The sequence below is a fragment of the Canis lupus genome, chromosome 23 (genome assembly GCF_011100685.1).
Source record: "Canis lupus familiaris isolate Mischka breed German Shepherd chromosome 23, alternate assembly UU_Cfam_GSD_1.0, whole genome shotgun sequence".
Taxonomy (NCBI): Eukaryota; Metazoa; Chordata; class Mammalia; order Carnivora; family Canidae; genus Canis; species Canis lupus.
Genome location: NC_049244.1, coordinates 12,175,599 through 12,196,995, shown reverse-complemented (window position 1 = coordinate 12,196,995; position 21,397 = coordinate 12,175,599). Strand labels below are relative to the sequence as shown.

General features: G+C 43.6%; 1 protein-coding gene across 10 annotated transcripts in view; it reads right to left on the bottom strand.

Annotated features, from left to right (window-relative positions):
- Window positions 1–21,397, bottom strand: part of ACKR2 (atypical chemokine receptor 2) — a 62,402-nt gene that overhangs the window by 7,212 nt on the left and 33,793 nt on the right. For 2 of the 10 annotated variants that reach the window (XM_038570589.1, XM_038570588.1), the window contains 3 exons: window positions 12,596–12,653; window positions 8,276–8,399; window positions 5,103–5,150 (listed from right to left, as the gene is read on the bottom strand). The gene's annotated coding sequence lies outside the window, so the exon portion shown is untranslated. Of the gene's footprint in view, window positions 1–648; window positions 1,932–2,932; window positions 3,021–5,102; window positions 5,151–8,256; window positions 8,495–12,595; window positions 12,654–21,397 lie in introns of those variants that run through there. The other 8 variants (XM_038570592.1, XM_038570591.1, XM_038570595.1 and 5 more) reach the window with 8 other exon arrangements.

Below are 21,397 nucleotides of genomic sequence, written 5' to 3'. Positions count from 1 at the left end.
TTGTATTATTAAAAATGTTTTTTAAGAGAGAGCCTCACATGAAGCAGTGATAAGAATCTGTCATGAACCAAGGATTATGCTAATCCTGTTCTATGTTCCAGGAGAGAGACTTCATGTTCAACACATTAGACTGTTCACCAGTGAAGAAGAGGGTTTTGGAGAAGAGAGTAGGAGATAAAAAAGAATATGTCACTCAAGGAGGCAATCATGCAAGTACTCCAGAGTGGGGCCTATAGGCTGGTGACAGTGGTTCATAAACCAAGAAATATAAATCAAGCCCATTTTCCACCTCTGGGTTTTATTTTTTATTCTTTGATTCAAGTGAGATTGAACTTTTAATATGTTCAATGCTAGTTTGTATTCTTCGGTGAATAATATGTTGTTTTAATGGATGGGATACTCATTTTAAAAGAGATTATACATGGTAAGGATTTCACTTTTTTTTTAAAGATTTTATTTATTTATTCATGAGAGACAGAGAGAGAGAGAGAAAGAGGCAGAGACACAGGCAGAGGGAGAAGCAGGCTCCATGTAGGGAGCCCAATGTGGGATTCAATCCCCGGACTCCAGGATCATGCCCTGAGCCAAAGGCAGACGCTCAACCGCTGAGCCACCCAGGCATCCCTAGGATTTCGCTTTTGTACTTACATATATTGCAAAATTTTCCCCAATCCTTCCTGGTAGAAGTTTTGTAATTTTTTTCCCTCAGGTAGAATTCTGAAAGAAATGTTGACTCAGCTCCTCAGGTGACCCTTCTAGTATCCATGACCCTGGGACCTCACAATGCCTCTGAGGTAGAATGTCACCCAGGGAAACCCCAGCGTCTTCCTATTCATTGAGACTCTGCACCACCCTTGGGCTCCTATTAAATGGCATCTGCCAAATATTGGGGAAAATCACACACATACCCTAACCCCATCTAGGAGCTCAGCATGGGCAGCTTTATTTAGGGCTGGGCTCCTGACTGGCCTCAGGAACTTTGACCTGTGCTTTCCCTTCCTGGTCCTTCATTCCCCTCTTATGCATCTGGGGTCTCCTGTCTCTGAGCACCTCCTTTTCCTGGGTAGCAGTAAGGATGCTCCCAGCACATGGCTAATGTTGGGAGTCCATGAGCTACTGGGGTTGGGAGGAGGGAGTGCACTTCTGCACTTGGGCCTGATTAGGGATTATTAATCAGAACCTGTCACTAATTAAACACCGGCTCTTCTGGTCCAGCATTACTGACGTTGATCCTGACCTGGTTTCTCAAAGTCCCTGCTTTAACAAACAACCAAGTTTGATAATTGCTTTGATCAAAGCCAGAGGTCAGGGTCAGCAGGCTCCAGCCTGGCCCAGGTCACCTTTACAAGGCTCCTTCCACCCAGAACACTTGTTCCCTTCCCTCTCAGGGCCTCTGGTCTCCTGACCTTTTACTCTGGGAATCTTTCCAGGTCATCCTGACTGACCTCTGAAAGCACCAGCCCCTCCCATCACTCTCATCAGTAAGGCCAACAACAATGACAGCAGCAAGCAGCACCTCTATGTGCATGTGACAACTGGCCAGGCACCTTCACAGCCACTGTGGCCGTCCTGTAAGGCAAACCAGGAAGAGACTATCAGCCCCATTTATTCCATGAAGAGAGTACTTTTCCACAATCACATGGCTGAGCTGTATCTGACTCCCAGGTTTTAGACTATAGGAACAGTGCCTTGCCCCTGGTCCCATCTCATCCCTGTCCTCTGTTTTGCCCTATCCAGCAATCACTAAAAGGAGCCCACTGACAAAGGTGTGATTTGGATTCAGGAGGTCTTGAATGCCCAGGATATTGCCTGCAGTGGCTGGTCTAGCCTCCGTAGATTCCACCAGTAATGCCACCTCCCCCCCCCAAAGGCTTTATTGAGCCTACCTATGATCAGAATAATGGCCTCCCAACGATATCTACTGAAACCTATAAATATGTTACCTTCTGGGCCACCTGGGTGGCTTAGCGGTTGAGCGTCTGCCTTTGGCTCAGGGTGTGATCCTGGAGTCCTGGGATCAAGTCCCACATCGAGCTCCCTGCAGGAAGCCTACTTCTCCCTCTGCCTGTGTCTTCCATGAAATAAATAAATACAATCTGCCTCTGTCTCTGCCTCTCTCTCTCTCTCTCTCTCATAAATACATTTTAAAAATCTTTAAATATGTTACCGGACAGCCCTGGTGACTCAGTGGGGGCAGCCCTGGTGGCTCAACAGGTTTAGCGCCACCTCCAGCCCAGGTCGTGATCCCGGAGACCCGGGATCGAGTCCTACATCAGGCTCCCTGAATGGAGCCTGCTTCTCCCTCTGCCTGTGTCTCTGCCTCTCTCTCTCTCTGTGTCTCTATGAATAAATAAATAAAATGTTTAAAAAAATAAAAAGATTAAAAAATATGTTACCTTCTATATCAAAAGAGATTTACAGATGTGACTAAGGCAGGCCCAGTGTAATCAGAAGGGTCTTTATATGAGAGAGGCAAGACTGTCCAAATCAGAGAAGGAGAATCAGGGTAGAAACAGAGGTCAGAGCAATTCAGTTACAAGACAAAGGATTCAAGCAGCCTCTAGAAGCTAGAAGAGGCAAGGAACAGAGTCTGTGCTGAGCCTCTAGAAGGAACCAAGCCCTGCTGACCCATCTCAGACTTCTGGCCCCTAGAACTTGAAGGTCATAAATTTGTGTTGTTTTAAGCCACTGAATTTGTTACAGTGGCAATAGGTTACCATACACTTCCTGTGACCCTCTGTGCCTCCGGAATTTCAGACTGAAGGAGTGAGAGAACATCGCATCTACCTCCTTCAGCTGACAGGCAGGGGAAACTAAGACTCAAGAAGGGGAACAACTTGTGCCAAGCACACAGTGAGTGGTCAGTGGCCACACTGAGCCATGAACCCCATGTTCCTGACTGCCTGCTCTTCAGATCTTAGTAAACACTCACCTACCTGTCCCTCTGGACTCACTAAGGTTTTTCTTTTTTATGTTCACGTTTCCTTATGCCCAAGTTCATTTGGCTTATCCAGCCATACCTTGAAAGGAATAAATGAGAGTATCAGTTATTTACATGCTAGTATGAATTAGCAGTACAAAGTTATGCAGTGGAAACTTTGGGGGAATCTAGGGAACTGTATAGAGAGGGAGGATTTAAAGAAGAGGGAAAACAAGGGTGAGGTGAGCAGAGCTTCCCCTACAATGAAGCCAAGGGCACAAAGGCAAACTACAGTTTGTTTCTGGAGCAGTAACATCATCCTCTTTGTGACTTCCTGAGGCTGCTGGCCTGGCTTGGCTCCAGCTTTGACTCAGCAAGAATCTCTAGCTGCAGAGTAATGACCCCTCCTAAGGATCTAGAGTTCACCTTCCTAGGCCTCTCAGAGAAGTCACAGTTGAGGCAACAAGAGAGAGGATATTGCTGTATCCCTCTAGACAGAAAGGCAGCCACGTTAGTTGAGCTCCTGCCTTGAGCTGAACACCCAGGTGTGATTTTTCTCATTTAATCCTCACCATAGTTCTGGGAAGCAGTACTATCATGATTCCCATTTTCTAGATCAGGAAACTGAGGCTTGGAATGGGTGGAATCCAAATGTCCCCGCTTCAGATCAGCAAATGATGGACCCAGGATTGGAAATGGTCCCAACGATACAAGGTAGAATTGGTGACCCTCCCCTTTTCAGTATGGCCAAACCTGAGTTTGAAGGATGAGCCTCTGGTAGCAGGACGTCTGACCTTAATAACCAGTGTTAAGGTTTGATGTGCTGGAGCAGCTCCCACAGGCTTATGAGAGCCAGTTATGCAATATCTGGGAGGCATCCAACAAACAACCATGGAATTAACTAATTCCACGTTGGGGGATGTTAAGCTGGTAGCTTGAAATTGGTCATGGTGGGGATATTTATACCATGGCAAATGCCACAAATTGGAGCTTCCTCTCCTTGCATGTGCCCCCACCATCATCACTGAGAGCTGGCTATTAAACCTTTACTGGCATACCCCTGATCAAGACTCCACGAAACCTGACCTAACCCTGCCCATTTCACTAGGTCCCTGTCTGTGTCTCTCATCACCTTTCCTCCTCTACCTGTCTTATCAGTCCTGTAGCTGCCTCCTCCCCAGCCAAGAGCTCTTGAGGATAGGGTCACATGAGGTCCCCTCTCAGATGCCCATGGCACAGCCATACCGAGTGTGCTGCCCATGCTGTAGCTCTGACTAGTGAACAAATAAACAAGATCAAATGTTACCTCAAAAAGCCATACTAGCTTTCAAAATGTAAAACCAAGAATAACATCTGAGATCACTTCTAATGAACGAAAATTAGGCTGGCTTCCTTACAATTTGGAAATCATATCTTGTAAAATGAAATCTAAATTCTCCCTTCCCAGAAGCCTGCCTGGACACTAGCTTGGCATAACCCCTGCCCCACACCCCAGCACTAACAGAGGGTCACTCCTCGGCCTTGGTACCTGCCTCCTTGAACAGAGTCACCTTTTGAGAATTACTTGCCTCCTCGGCTAGAGAGGGGCTGGAATGCACTAGCACAGGGCTGGCATCTGAGGGGCATTCAACAAGTGACCATGGACTTAATCAGTACTGTAACCACTCTTCATGTCTTTTCTTGCCTCACTTTTCCCTTGCCTGGTTTGCTGCCTCCTCCCATTGGTGCTCTGGACACAGCAGAGCCAAGACCCTCCTTCCGTGGGTCATTTCCCCAGCCTGGGCCAGCCCTGCAATGGTGGCCTTGGGAGCCTGTAGCCATGGAGCATGTCCAGCCCACTGCTTCCACTGAGCCATGTTCAAGTGCTGTCTCCAGCTGGCACAGCCTCCCTGGACCAATGTTACAGGATGTGCCCTCTGACCACCCCCAGATTCCTCCCTCAGGAGTCTCCCCTAACTGCTCTGGGAGGACTAGGGTGGAGATGGAGTCTCAAGGCCTGGACTCCACCCTGGTTCAGCTTGGGATGGGCTCTCTCTGACTATAAATCTAGTTTTACCATTCTGGATTCCTGGCCTAGCTGTGGCTGGAAAAGTTGAAGCAAGGAGTTATGAAGTGACGCACTCTCTGACCACAGTGTCTGGCTGTGGAAAGTGCTCTGGGACACAGGTAGGAGAATACTTGCCTTTGGGTGACCCAGTAACAGTGTTGAGATCACTCTATTTTCTTCTCCCTGGGTTTGAGGAAACACCAGATGTTAAACTCTACTGTGTATATGACAATTACAACAACAACAGCAACAAACGCCCACTACTTACATACACTTTATGCTGAGTGAGGCTCTGTTCTGAGAACTTGGCAAGCATCCATTCATTTCATCCTTGCAATACCACCCTGATATGGGTGCTACTCTATTTGATTTTACAGATGAGGAAAGTTAGTCACAGAGAGGCTAAGGAACTTGCCCAAGGCCACACAGCTAGCAAGTCGCAGAGCTGGGTTTGAATGCAGGCTGAGTCTGGGCTAGCTCATTAAAAGACAAGGGTGAAGAATGGGGGCTAGAAATTAAGAAGTGAAAGGAGACCAGGCTGCTGTTGCTCAGGGTGCCTGAATGGAGACTAGCTGTGGGGCTGATGGTACATGAATGAAAGACAGGGAAAGGAACTGGGAGCCACACAAGGAGGACTGGAGGGAAGAAGTCTAGTGCCTTATAATGGTATACTTGGAGAGAACTCATCAACAGCCTACCTGGGGCAGAGCAGTGTCTGCTTCACTGGTTGGTTTGAGATGCCTTTGAGCTTGAACATTGGGCCCTGCCAGACCTAACACAAAGTCAAGGCTTACATCCTAGAGCCCTTCACTTGTACAAGCCTGTCTTCTTACCCATAAAGGAAATAGTACTTCCAGCAAAGAATTTTGTGAGGAGTAAATCTTGTACAATCATTTTAATAGCTACTGCCATAGAGCCCTGAGAGTCCTGCCGGATGATAGGGCAAGGACCTTTACCTGTATTGATTTATTTAATCCTCACACTTACCTTATAGAAGTTATAGAAGTTAAATGCTATTATAAGCCCCACTTTATAGCTGAAAACAATAAAGCACAGAGAGATTAGGGAACTGGCCCAAGGTCACACAACAAATGAGTAGCAGTAGATCCAGGAATTGAAACCCAGAGTCCATGCTTTATTTTATTTTATTATTTTATTTTATTTATTTTATTTTATTTTATTTTATTTTATTTTATTTTATTTTATTTTATTTTATTTATGAGAGAAAGAGCAAGCGAGCACAGGGAAAGGGTCAGAAGGCAGAAGGAGAGGGAGAGGGAGAGAATCTCAAGCAGACTCCATGTTGAGTGTGGAGCCCAATGCCAGGCTTGGTTTGATCTCAGGACCCTGAGATCATGACCTGAGCTGAAACCAAATGTCGGATGCTTAACCGACTGAGCCACCCAGGCACCTCTCCTAGAGTCCATGCTCTTAAACACTAAATTATACTGTCTCTCAAAGAAAATAAGCCAATTGTATTCTCCCTCTGCCAAACTTTCTGTGTATTAATGTACTCACTGTTCACAACAACCTTGTGAGACAAACACTATTATTATTCCCATTTTACAAATGAGGAACTGAAGCTCAGAGAGGGGGAGTAACTTGCCCAAGGACACTCAGCAAGTGTGCTGCTGGGCACCAGAGCCAGAGTGCTGAATCGTATGCTGGGAGCTCCACTGCTGGGAGCCCTGACCTCAGACTCCCGGAATGGACAGCTGCCCTCTTCATGGTCCACTACGGCAAGCCTTGCATTTGGATTCATTGTGATGTATAGAGTACAATGAAAACAATAGTAACTTACTTCCCCAGACCCTTATTGCCTGGACCGTGCAAATCCTCTTGGCTCCCTTCTTAGAGGCACTAGGTGCTACCTCTCTGTTTTCACAGGAAGCCCAGAGCCATGCTACAAGTCAGGCAGAGCTGACCTTAGAGCCCTGAATCTCTGAGCCCTGGACCATTGTACCCTCTCCTTCTCTCTTTACCTTTTTAACATGTATTTTTCCTGATTACAAAAGTAATATATGCTCAATTTAAAATGCAGACATACAAGAAAAAAATAGAAAGGGCTAATTGCCTCCAGGAATAATCTTTGGGAATGTTTTGGTATGTCTTACCTGGTCTCATGCCCAGAGCTCGTTCATTGCACTAAACCTCCCTCTGTGGAATCACAGAGCCTGGCTGGAAGTGACCTTGTCAGGTCCCTTGCAGAGCATGACTGCCTTTGAAGTTTCCTCCTGTTCCCTAGGAGATGTGAGGCCCGCCGGCTCCCCATGCTCCCTGGGACCCCACATTACTCAATGTTTCCTGGCTCTTATCAGGGAATGGGGATGTTTGTGACATTGATAAACTCACCAGGCAACCCCCTCCCAAAGCTTATTTCAGTTAATAAAAATGAAGTGGTTTTAGAGCCCAGCTCTTGAAGGAGCTGCTGCTACAGAAGGTATGATTTTCACGTCTTTCCTGAATCAATTTTGCTTTTTTTCTCCTTTGTCTCTCTCATTATTGTCTGAAATCTTACTACTAGGGCTCCTTGCATTTATATTTCAGCATTATGCTTGATTCAAAATGAAACACAGTCACCACGTCTACTGCCCATGGGGAGGGTGGCATACTCACTAAGCACGGTGCAGCAGGGAAGAATAGACAGGATGCATTAGTCCACTTCTTAATGGCTGGGTCACCCTGGGCAAATTACTTAACCTCCCTGAGCCTTACCTATACAATGTCTCCTTCCTGGAGGTTTTGCAATAATTAAATGAATGCCTGGCACATAACTATCAATCCCCTTCCGGGCTCCAAAATAACACCTGGCTTAGCTGCAGATGGACAAGAGGAAATCCTGAGACTGTCTGGGGCAGGAGGAGAGGGCTGAGAACTTGGGCAGGAGTTAACAAGGGGGCATAAGGAGAGAGTGTGGACATGTGCAACCTCAGCCCTGGGAGGGGGGCTTTAAAGACCATCTCATCTGTCTGAGCTGGGGAACCTGAGGCCCAGGGTTGGAAAGGGAATGCATGGGATCATGCAGCCAACTCAGTTGTCTGATACCAACTATCAGAGACCTTCAGAATCCACAAAGCAGATTCCCAGAGCTGGAGTCAAGAGGGAAGGGCCAGCAAAGTGCCTACTCCCTGGCTGCTAAGGCAATTACTCCAAGAGAGAATGTTCCACCCTGACCGTTCCATACTTCCCTCTCCACATGCTGTGGCCACTCTCCAAACCACCGGATCCAGTCTCTCCCTGCAGCCCTTTGGGTAGGGCCCACCCCACTCCAACTGTGGCCATAACCTACCAGAGCCAGACCCACTTGCCTGGGGATGTCCAGCCTCACTGAGGAGAGAAGCAGCGCCTGGGTCCTTCTTCCTCAGAGAAGTGCAGAGAGAGTATGAATCTTCTCCCTCTCTGGATAGGGCTCTGCACACACCCTGTTTAAGGCTGGAACAAAAAGCATCCCTTTGCGCCTGACCCAGCCTATTTCCCTCCCTGGAACAGAGTCAAGCTCAACGACTGCCCTTCATTAAGGAGCACTCCCCCCACCCAAAGACAACCTACTGAGACTCCCGGAAACACGTGTCCCCAGCTGGCCAGTTCCCAGGCAGCTGGGCTAAGGGGTTGAACAGCTCCAGTCCAGACTTTCAGGCCTTTGCTAGGCAGCTTTCTCCAACTTCCATCCAGCTGCATTGATCTCAGACACCTCTCCAGCACAATCCTACCACCATCCTCGGCCATATCTCCCTTGGCCATGACTTCCACAAAGCACAGCTGCGTCTGCCTGCCCCAGAGTATCAGCAATATTCTTATCTCCTAGATTTTCCAAACCATCTTCCCTCTCCCCCATCCTTCTCCCTCTGCCATCCCCATCACAGCATGTATCTTTGCCTGTTTATTGGTCTGCTCTCCTACTGGGTTAGAACTCCCAGGGCAAGGACCATACTTGACCCACCAACCTGAGCCTAGGGCCAAGCAAGAGCAGAAACTGACTGTGTGTGTGTGTGTGTGTGTGTGTGTGTGTGTGTGTGTGTGTTACATTCTTCCTGCCATATGCTTGCCAGTATGAGGGTGCCTCTCTGCCAGGAAAGTACCTGTGGTTCTGTGGTAATTTTTCAGCCACTGCTACCTCCAACCCCATTGCCAGCCTGATACCAGGCGGGTGCTTGGTAAATGCCTGTTGTCTCTACCTGGATTAAGCAGTAACAGAATAATGCCAGATGGTCAGAGTCACTGGTATTGGAGTCAGACTCCAGTGCCAGACTTGAATCTGGCTCTTTGAGTACCTATGTCTGATCTAGAGTTGGTGGCTTCACTTCTCTGTGCCTTGGTGTTCAGATCTGTATTGGGGGTGGTGATGCTGCCTTCCTCAGACAGTCATGATGAGAACTAAATGTCCCCAGGGAGGTGGACACAGACTTAAACATTTGCCTTTCCCTGAGGTCCATAGGCCACCTAGAGTGGAGGTCAAGCTGTGATGGGTTCTCACTCCAAAACACGGGAGGAGAGGACCTTCCATGTGAGTGGGTCTTTAAATCCAGGCCCAATGCTGGTTACCAACAGGGAGGATAAGGAATGGGTAGATGCCCAACAGAAGCTACAGAGCCCTGATTCCTTCCTGGGAATGGATAACCTTTTAAGATTGACTTGTTTTCAACCTGTTAGAATTATAACAGCTAAGTTCTGGAACCCAGGCTCCTTCCTCATCCCCCACCCCCCTTGTTCAAACTCTACTTTAAAATAATTTTTAGACTTGCAAATATCGCACACAGAACTTCTATACACCTGTCAGCCAGCTTCCCCTAATGTTAATCACAGAACCACAGTATAATTATCTAAACCAAGAAATTAACATTGACACCATACCATTCTACAGACAGTATTCAAATGTCACCATGTGTCTGACTAATGTCCTTTTTCTGGTCCAAGATCTGAAGCAGACTTCCACATTGTATTTGGTTGATGTGGCTTTTTCTGAAGCAATTCCTCAGTCTTGCTTTGTCTTTCATGACCTTGATAGTTTTGAAGAGGACTGTGGAACCTCTCTAAATTTTGATTTGATGTTTCTTCAAGATAAAATACGGCTACGTATTTTAGGCAGAAACACCATAGAAGTGATGTTGTGTCCTTTTCAGTGCATTTTACCAGAGGTACATGATTTCAATATGTCTAAATAATGGCAATGTTAACTTTAATCACCTGGTAAGATAGTATCTGCTGGGTTTTTCACTGTGAAATTACTATTTATTCCTTTGTAATTAATAAGCATCTTGTAGGGAGGTACTTTGAGACTATGCAAATACTCATCAATTTTTGCCCTACTAAATCAAAATTCATTGGTGATGCTGACAATTATTACTGTGTTATTTGCCAAATGGTGATTTTCTATTTCCATCATTCTTTTCTGTGTGTGTGTGTGTGTGTGTGTGTGCGTGTTCGTAAACTTTATTTACACCTCATTTTATTGCATCAGTCACATTTAAGTCCTGGAGATTTGTGTTTATATACAGAATCCAGTACATTCCTGATTATTTTTCAAAAACTAAAACAAAACAGGATGCAATTAATATGGCAGTTGGGAAGCTTAATGAACATCATGCTTCTGTGGGGGCTTGTCTGGGATTTTAGAGTGAACTGTATCCAAAGGCTGCCAGCGGCAACTCATGAGAGACTCATAGAGTTCCTCATTTTTCACAATAAATTCTTCGTTTCATTCCTCAAATCTCAAATGAAGATCTGGATCTTCCAGTGGGTCTTCATCTTGCTTTTCTGCCAGAGATGTACTTTCCTTAGGCATGACCAGAGTTGCAACTGGGTGCCTAGAGATCCCGTGCACAGAAAGGTTGCATCCATTTTCATCTGCCACACAGTCATACTTATAGCCAGAAAGGGAGTAACCACTGTGCTTTTGCTCAAACCAGTTGCCTGAGTGCTAACCCTGGTAGGGCTGCATCTCAAGTTTTGCCATTTTGCAGTGCCAGTAATAATTATTTTGTGGAGCTTTGCCAAAACCTGCAAAACTCTCCTGCCTAGTAATTTATCCAGAAGCTTTACCAAATGAGACCAGTTTTTATGCCCATGTCAAAAATTCCAGCTCAGGTGGCCAAAAATCTCTTACCCCAGCAAATACCTCTCAGAACTTCCATCATTCTTTTTACATTTATTAATTGGACTTAATTACTATAAAAAAGAGTTGGTCCTTCTCTCAATTTATTTGCATATATTGGTATGGACCCATGAGTATTAATTTTATTCCATTATTATCATCATTGATTTTGCTGTTCAAATGGTCTCATCCTCTTTCAAAATATCTCAGCCCATCTGTTTCCTGTTGAGCTGAATTTCCAGCCACAGCCCCCTCAAACACCTACTCCCTGGTGTGCAGGGCAGGTTGTGGAGGCTTAGAGGCCAGGTTTCTGGGGAATTCGCTGAGGCATTTTCCCAGCAAAGGCTGGATCCTCCTGGTGGACAGGTTCCAGCCAGAGGAAGTCAGTCATGGTTCCAGGGGCAGGGAGTTTCAGGAAGAGTTGAGTCTGGCCAGGTAGGCTCTGCTGTGATTCATCCTGCCCTCCATAGACCTACCCCAATCCTGACCCAGTAGCAGCACCAGCTGACCACTTCATGCCCTGCGTTTTTTCTTCTTGACCCCCTCTTCTCTGCCCACCTGCAGGGAGAATGGCTGAGAAATGCAGATGGCAGACAGGGAGGCAGCACTTGCCCAAATCCTTTGATACAGAGGAAGCACTCTCCTCCTGGGGTTTAGTTACCAGCTGTTCTCCACCGGCCTCCAAAGCAGCCAAAGCAGAGACAGTAGTGCACTGCAGCAAGAGAAACTACTTGAGGACAAGATGGACATCCCATCTTGAAGTGGGCTTGGGGGTGAAGGCTCTGAACTCATCTTGCTTTTTAAGATGTGCAAGGATTATTCACCCTGGGAAGGGTCTGGACCCAGCCCATGAAGCCAGACAGCCAGGATGCAGGGGTCCTCTCCTATAGGATACAATGCTGTTTCACAATAGAGACCTTAAAATACATAGTGTTCTCAGACACTGCTAACACACTTATATTATTAACACACTGGACACACCTACTATTACAGCAAAAAGTGACACCACATTTTCAAGACAACTGCTTCTATTGTCAGCCAAGGACTAACTGCGAATCTGTGAAACTTTTGCTGGCAGCCTGACCCTTCCTGTCTTCCACCAGCCAAATCCAGGCCCATCTCCTCCCAGAAGTTTCCCCACATCTTTGTGGGTCTCCTTGATGCTCTGCTTTGGGCTTCCTGAGTCTGTAGGGGAAATATGGTCTGTCTCCCTACTAGACTGCAATTTTGTTCATCTGCACACAGAGTACCTGGTGCTACTCACACGGAGCCCAAGCTAGAGATATGGGCAGGTGATGTGCTGACAGCCCAGCCAGCACTTGACAAACTAGCATTCTGACAGAAAAGCCCCAGTTTGGCCCTGCCTCCAAATCTGTCTCACTCTCTATTTCTGTCTTCCTGAACAGACTTCATCCCCTTCTGGGTCAAACCATGACAGGGTCAGTCTGGACTATCTCTAGAGCCTCAAAGTTGGAATTTCTAAACTGCAAACTTGCCCTCCAATTTAGAAGTTCTGGTAAAGCCCATGTTTACTCACATTGATTAGATGTCGCATCAGAATCTCAGACCAACTTCTTCCGATCATGCTCCATTGACTGCAACACAGGAAGGAAATTTTGCTCATCTCACTTCTTCCATTTCCTCTTTCTGTGCTGCCCCCACCAGCTGATCTCTTCCAGCCACCCAGACATGTCTCCCCTTTTGTACCTCTGTCCAGTGTGTTGTGTTCAGGACTTTGGGGGGAGGCTGCCTTTAGCTGAGGGAGGGAGGGTGTGTGTGTAACCTTTCCACCACATACAAATCCCTTGCCTTCCTACAAACATGTGTTTAAAATCAATGTATTTATTCATTTATCAAGATATCTTTAACCACATATTACACGTTAGAGTTCTCCAGATGTCTTCCCTGTGGATTGGGCGAAGCTGAAGTTATCACATCCATTTTGTAGACACAGTTGTCAAGGCTCAGAGAGGGCAAGTCACTTGCCTGGAAGTTGATAGGAGTCACCAGGGTCTTCTGGCTCCCATATCAGTGCTCTCTTGTCCACAATGTATGTGAATATTCTGTTTAATTCTTTTCTCCTTCCTACTCCCCAACCCCTCCAACTCAGATCTAGTTAGCTATTCCAGGACAGAATTTATTTCTAACTCAGCTGAGGATCTCTCACACCAGGTAGTGATTGACACACAGCAGACACTCAATAAAAGTTTATTGAGGGAACACATGTTTCTATGTAGAAAGCCTTCCCAAGAAGTACCTACTCTTATCTAAGACTGGTCCTAATGCTTTTTATACACAGTCTCCAGTCCCTGGGGTTTCTCTGGGGCACAGTTTCCCTGTCTATAGAGCAACTGTACAGAATTGGACTCGATGATGCCCATATTCCTGAAGTTATGATACCCTGCTATTGGCTCTGGGACTTGCACATGAAGACTGCTGTCTATGCTTCTGGGAGCAATGATGCCACTAGCCCAAGGTCAGGGAAAGCAAACAGAAGCAGCTGCGCATACTGTCAGGTAGAGAAGACAATATAGGGCTTGGAAATTGGTGTTTACAGCTAAGACTGGAAGTAAGTGATTGGCATGAACAGGCTGAGCTGTTGGCTCTCTGCCATCAATTCTATTCCTCTGATTCTTTATTTACATGTTTTACTTAAATTCAATTTAATTAACATATACTGTATTATTAGTTTCAGAGATAGAATTCAGTGATTCATCAGTTGCATGCAACACCCAATGCTCATTGCTTCAAGTGCCCTCTTAATGACCATCACCCGGTTACCCCCTCCTTGACCCCTCCCCCCAGCAACCCTAAGTTTGTTTCCTATGATTAAGAGTCCCTTATGGGGGATCCCTGGGTGGCGCAGCGGTTTGGCGCCTGCCTTTGGCCCAGGGCGCGATCCTGGAGATCCGGGATCGAATCCCACATCAGGCTCCCGGTGCATGGAGCCTGCTTCTCTCTCTGCCTCTCTCTCTCTCGCTCTCTCTCTGTGACTATCATAAATGAATAAAAAATTAAAAAAAAAAGAGTCCCTTATGGTTTGTCTCCCTCTCTGATTTTGTCTTATTTTTCCCTCCCTTTCCCTATGTTCATCTGTTTTGTTTCTTAAATTCCACATATGAATGAAATCATATGGTATTTGTCTTTCTCTACTGACTTATTTAGTTTAGCATAATACCATCTAGTTCTAACCATATCGTTGCAAATGCCAAGATTTCATTCTTTTTGATGGCTGAGTAATATTCCATTGTACATATGTACCATGTTGTCTTTATCCACTCACCTGTCAGTAGACATCTGGACTCCTCCCATATTTGACTATTGTAGACATTGCTGCTATAAACATTGGGGTGCAGGTGTCCTTTTGAATCACTATTTTTGTATCCTTTGGATAAATACCTAGTAGTGCAAGTGCTGGGTCATAAGGTAGCTCTATTTTCAACTTTTTGAGGAACATCCATACTTGTTTTCCAGAGTGGTTGCGCTAGTTTGCATTCCCAACAGTGTAAGAGAGTTCCCCTTTCTCCGCATCCTTACCCAGCATCTGCTTTTTCCTAAGTTGTTCATTTTAGCCATTCTGACTGGTGTGAGATGGTATTCCTTTGTGGTTTTGATTTGTATTTCCCTGATGCCGAATGATGTTGAGTATTTTCTCATGTGTGTGTCAGCCATTTGTATGTCTTCTATGGTGAAATGTCTATTCATGTTTTCTGCCCATTTCTTGATTGGATTTTTTTGGGGGGTGTTGAGTTTGGTAAATTCATTATAGATTTTGGATACTAGCCCTTTATTTGGTATGTCATTTGTGAATATCTTCACCCATTCTGTAGGTTGCCTTTTAGTTTTGTTGACTGTTTCTTTTGCTGTGCAAAAGCTCTTTATCCTGATGAAGTCCCAATAGTTCATTTTTCCTTTAGTTTCTCTTGCCTTTGGAGACGTGTCTAGAAAGAAGTTGCTGTGCCCAAGGGTCAAAGAGGTTGTTGCCTGCATTGTTACTCTTAGATTTTGACAAATTCCTGTCTCACACTTAGATCTTTCATCCATTTTGAGTTTATTTTTGTTTATGATATAAGAATGTGATCCAGGGATGCCTGGGTGGCTCAGCGGTTGAGCGTCTGCCTTCAGCTCAGGGCGTGATCCCGGGGTCCAGGATCGAGTCCCACATCAGGCTCCTTGCAGGGATCCTGCTTCTCCCTCTGCCTATATCTCTGCCTTTCCCTCTCTGTGTCTCTCATGAATCAAACAATCAATCAATCAATCAATCAATCTTTTTTAAAAACCAAAACAACAGTGCTCACTTCGGCAGCACATACACTAAAAACCAAAACAGCAACAACAACAACAACAACAACAACAAAGAAAGTAGTGCAGTTTCATTCTTCTGCATGTGGCTGTCCAATTTTCCCAACACCATTTGTTGAAGAAACTGTCTTTTTTCCATTGGATATTCTTTCCTGCTTTGTCAAAGATTAGTTGACTATAAATGTCAATCCATTTCTGGGTTCTCTATTCTATTCTATTCTATTCTATTCTATTCATCTATGTGTCTGTTTTTATTTTCATTTTTATTTTTATGCCAGTACCATACTGTCTTGGTGATTACAGCTTTATAATACAGCTTGAAGTCCAGAATTGTGATGCCTCCACTCTGGTTTTATATTTCAATATTCCTTTGGCTATTCGGGGTCTTCTGTGGTTCCATTCAAATTTTAGGATTGTTTGTTCCAGCTCTGTGAAAAATATTGATGGTATTTTGATAGAGATTGCATTGAATGTGTAGGCTGCTTTGGGTAGCACAGACATTTTAACATTTGTTCTTCCAATCCATGAGCATGGAATGATTTTCCATTTCTTTGTGTCTTCCTCAATTTCTATCATAAGGGTTCTATGTTTTCAGAGTACAAATCCTTTCCCTCTTATTTGGTTAAGCTTATTCCTAGTATCTCATGGCTTTTGGTGCAATTGTAAATTGGATCGATTCTTTAATTTCTCTTTCTTCTGCTGCATTGTTAGTGTATAGAAATGCAACTGACCTCTATGCATTGATTTTATATACCACCACTTTGCTGAATTCCTCTAACGGCTCTAGAAATTTTTTTGCTGGAGTCTTTTGAGTTTCTTACATAGAGTATCATGTTGCCTGCGAAGAGTGAAAGTTTGAGTTCTTCTTTGCCAATTTGGATGCCGTTTATTTCTTTGTGTTGTCTGATAGCTGAAGCTCGAACTTCCAGTATTATGTTGAACAACAGTGGTGAGAGTGAACAAATCTGTTGTGTTCCTAATCTTAGGAGAAAAGCACTCAGTTTTTCTCTGTTGAGGACATTTACTGTGGGTTTTTCATATATGGCTTTTATGATACTGAGGTATGTTCCCTCTCTCTCTACTCAGTGGAGAGTTTTTATCAATAAAGTATACTGTATTTTGTCAAATGCTGTTTTATATTTATTGAGAGGAACATATAGTTCTTGTCCTTTCTTTTATTAATGTGGTATATCACACTGATTGATTTACACATGTTGAATCACCTTAGAGTGAGGAATAAATCCCACTTCATTGTGGTGAATAATCCTTTTAATGTACTGTTGAATCCTATTAGCTAGTATCTTGGTGAGAATTTTTGCATCCATGTTCATTAGTGATATTGATCTGTAATTCTCTTTTTTTAGTGGGGTCTTTTAAAAAATTTTATTTATTTATTCAGAGAGAGAGATAGAGAGAGAGGCAAAGACACAGCCAGAGGCATAAGGAGGCACCATGCAGAAAGCCCGACGTGGGACTCAATCCAGGGTCTCCGGGATCACGCCCTGGGCTGCAGGCGGTGCTAAACTGCTGCACCACCGGGGCTGCCTATTTTTTAGTGGGGTCTTTTTCTGGTTTGGTAATACTGGCCTCATAGAATGAGTTTGGAAGTTTTCCTCCCATTTCTATTTTTTGACGCAGTTTCAGAAGGATAGGTATTAATTCTTTAAATGTTTGGTAGAATTCCACCATTCCAGCCATCTGGCCCTGGACTGTTGTTTGTTGAGAGATTTTTGATTATTGATTCAATTTTTTGGCAGGTTATGGATCTGTTCAGGTTTTCTATTTCTTCCTATTTCAGTTTTGGTAGTTTATATGTTCTAAGGATGCATCCGTTTTTTCCAGATTGCCTAATTTGTTGGCATATGATTGCTCACAATATTCTCTTATAATTGTATTTCTTCAGTGTTGGTTGTGATCTCTCCTCTCTCATTCATGACTCTATTTATTTGAGTCCTTTCTCTTTCCTTTTTGGTAAGTCTGGTTAGAGGTTTATCAATCTTATTCTTTCAAAGAGCCAGCTCCCAGTTTCATTTATATGCTCTACTATTTTTCTATTTCTATATCATTGATTTTTGTTCTAATATTTCTTATTTCTCTTCTCCTACTGGATTTAGGCTTTATTTGCTGTTCTTTTTCCAGCTCTTTTAGGTGTAAGATTAGGTTGTATATTTGAGACTTTTCTTGTTTCTTGAGAAAGTCCTGTATTGCTACATACTTCCCTCTTAGGACTGCATTTGCTGCATCCCAGAGGTTCTAAACTGTCATGTTCCCATTTTCATTTGCTTCCATGTATTTCTTAAATTATTTTTTTATTTCCTGGTTGTCCCATTCATTCTTTAGTAGGATGCTCTTTAACCTCCATGTGTTTGTGGTCCTTCCAAATGTTTTTCTTTTTCTTTTTTTTTAAAGATTTTATTTATTTACTTATGAGAGACACACAGAGGGAGAAGCAGAGACACAAGCAGAGGGAGAAGCAGGCTCCATGCAGGGAGCCCCACGTGGGACTCGATCCTGGGTCTCCAGGATCACGCCCTGGGCCGAACACAAGCGCTAAAATGTTGAGCCACCCAGGGATCCCCTTCCAAATGTTTTTCTTGTAGTTGACTTCAAGTTCTAAAGCATCATGGTCTGAAAATATGCATGGACTAATCTCAATTTTTTTATACTGCTTGACCTGATTTTTGACCTAGTATGTGGTCTCTTCTGGAGAATTTTCCATGTGCATTCAAGAAGAATGTGTATTCTGCAGCTTTAAAATGAAATGCTCTGAATGTATCTGTTAAGTCCATCCAATCTAGTGTGTCATTCAAAGTCCTCGTTTTTTTATTGATCTTTGGCTTACATGATCTGTCCATTGGTGTGAGTGGAGTGTTAAAGTCCCCTGCTATTATTGTATTATTATCAATGTGTGTTTTTTATTTTTAAAAAAGATTTATTTATTTGAGAGAGCAAGAGCAAGAGAGAGTACATGAGCAGGGGTTGGGAGGAGGAAGATAAAAGGGAGAGGAAGAAGTAGACTCTGCTGAGCAGGGAACCTCATGCAGGAACCCCAAGGACCCCAGGATCATGATCTAAGCTGAACACAACACCCCTCGATGTGTTTCTTTAATTTTGTTATAAATTGGATTATATAATTGGCTGTTCCCAAGTTAGGGGAATAAATATTTACAATTATTAGAGCTTCTTGTTGGATATAATTGTTTATTATAATATAGTGTCCTTCATTTCTTCTTATAGTATTTGGTTTATTTTTTAATTTTTTTTTTTAGTCTTTGGTTTAAAATCTAATTTGTCTAATATAAGGATGGCTACTCTAGATTTCTTTTGATGCCCATTGGCATGATAAATTGTTGTCCACCCCTCACGTTCAATCTGGAGGTGTTTTTTAGTATAAAATGAGTCTCTTGTAAGCAGCATATCAATAGATCTTGGTTTTGTTTTTGTTTCTGTTTTTTTGTTTTTTTTTTATCCACTCTGACACCCTGTGTCTTTTGACTGGAGCATTTAGTCTGTTTACATTCAGAATAATTATTGAAAGATATGAAGTTAGTGCCTTTGTATTACCTGTAAAGTTGCTGTTCCTGTAGATTGTCTCTGTTATTTTCTTGTCTTTGTTACTTTTGTGCTCTCTCTTTGCCCAAAGGATCCCCTTCAATATTTCTTGTAGGACTGATTTAGAGTTCACAAATTCCTTTACTTTTTGTTTGTCCTGGAAATTATTTATCTTTCCTTCTATTCTGAATGACAGCCTTGCTGGATAAAGTATTCTTGGCTGCATATTTTTCCCATTTAGCACATTGAATATGTCATGTCAGTCCTTTCTGGCCTGTCAGGTCTCTGTGGATAGGTCTGCAGTCAGCCTTATGTTTCTACTCTTGTAGGTTAAGGACCTCTTGTCTTGATCTGCTTTCAGGATTTTCTCTTTATCTTTGGAATTTGCAAGTCTCACTATTATATGTCAAAGCGTTGACCTATTTTTTATTGTTGGGGGAGGGGTCTCAACCTCCTGGACTTGAATGCCTGTTTCCTTCCCCAGATTAGGGAAGTTTTTAGTCTGTTCAAATAGACCTTCTGTCCCTCTCTCTGCTCTTCATCTCTTGGAACCCTTATTGTCTGGATATTATTTCATTTTACAGAATCGCTGAGTTCTCGAAGTCTCCCTTCATGAACAGTAGCTGTCTTTTTTTTTCTCAGCTTCCTTATTCTCCATAATTTTATCTTCTATATCACTGACTGTCTCTTCTACCTCATGTGTCTATTTGTGACTGCATCTCAGAAATAGCATTTTTAATTTTGTCCTGATTAGATTTTAGTTCTTTTATTTCTGCAGTAAGGGATTCTGTGGTGTCTTCTATGCTTTTTTCAAGCCCTACAAGTATCTTAATAATCATTGCTTTAAATTCTAGTTCAGACTTTTTACTTATATGCATATTGATTATATCCCTGGAGGTGGGTATTACCTCCTGTTCTTTCTTTTGGGGTGAATTTCTCTGTCTAGTCATTATGTCCAGAAAAGAAAGGAGGAAAGACAAAGCAAAGCAAAGCAAAGCAAAGCAAAATCAGCAGTAATAACAAAAACAACAAAAAAACTTCAAAAAGTGTTTCTGGTGTATGCTGTATACACTCTGCTCTTGCGTTTTGGCTGCTCTTTCCCACTGGACCTTCCTCTACAGAGTTCCCGCTTGCTTGTAGTGGGGAGTGTTTGGACCTTTAAGTACGCGTGTTTTGATTTGTCTGTCAAGAAAAGCCTCGCTTCTGCCATGTTCTCTCCCTCCAACTATGCAGATTGTTTCCTTAATCCTCGATCATCCTCCTAGTTGTTCAAAAATAGTTGAATGTTGATCCAGCTATATTTGAAGGACAAGGCAAGTTCAGAGTCTCCTTGCTACTCTGCCATCTTCCCAAGTTCTGGTACTACTTTCTTCTAAACTGCTAGGCACACATCCATTTCATTCCTTTTCAAAGGTCTTGGAAAGCTGATTGCTAATCAACAGTTGAGAACTGAAAGAAAGGATTGCCTGACTATTCCTTCACCTTTTCATCCCATCTGTCCATCCAGGAGGCCCTCCTCAAGTGACTGTCCCAGGTCCAGGCAGCCTAACTCCTCTACTCTCAGCCTGACCATCAGGGAGTTGGTTGACCACATCTTCCTTCTCAAACTAGGTGTTCTCCCTTCCTCACTAGGTAAGTTTTGTAGTTTTGCTAAGTTGTTTATTGTGGTATTTTTCAAATAGTCCCCCTAAAACAGTATAATGAGCTCCCATGCAACCATCATCCAGCTTCAACTATCAACCAGTAGCCAATCTTTTTTACATACAATCCCAGCCACTTATCCCTTCCTGTACTATTTTGAAGCAAACATCAGCCATCATGCTTTGCAATCTGTAAACATTTGATATGTGACTTTAAAAGATAAGGAATTCCAATTACTGTCAAAAGTTAACACTAATTCTTTAATGTCATCGAGTATCTTTTCACTAATCTCATAATTTTTTCCCTTTTCAGTTTGGTCCAGGATCCAAATAAGGTCCATACACTGTAAATGGCTGATGTATATGCTGTCTTTTTAAACTTATAGGTTCCTTCTCCACTTCTATCTTTTTGCTTTTCCTTGAAACTTATTTACTGAAGAAACTGGTTGTTTGTCCTGTATGTCAGGTTCCCCATGGTCTGGATTGTGCTGATTGCATCATTGTGGTGGCGTTGAACACGTTTCTCTGCCCTCGTGTTTTTCTGTAAATTAGAAGTTGGAGGTCTGGTCAGATTGAGCTTTGATACTTCATCCATTTGGTGTTCATCCATTAAGGGGCACATACTGTCTGGTTGTTGCCCTTCTTGTGAGGTGAGCAGCCACTGATGCTCAATGCCAAGGCCCATTCGTTCTTTAGTGGTTGCACAATGGTGGCTGGTTTACCTTTGACCCACTTATGGTCTCCTCCTGCAGACTCTGGAGACTCTGTAGACTCTGGTTCACCCCTGATCTTTCTGTAGCATCTTCTTCCTGAATGGCTTCTTAGCTACTGGCATTCCTTGGCAC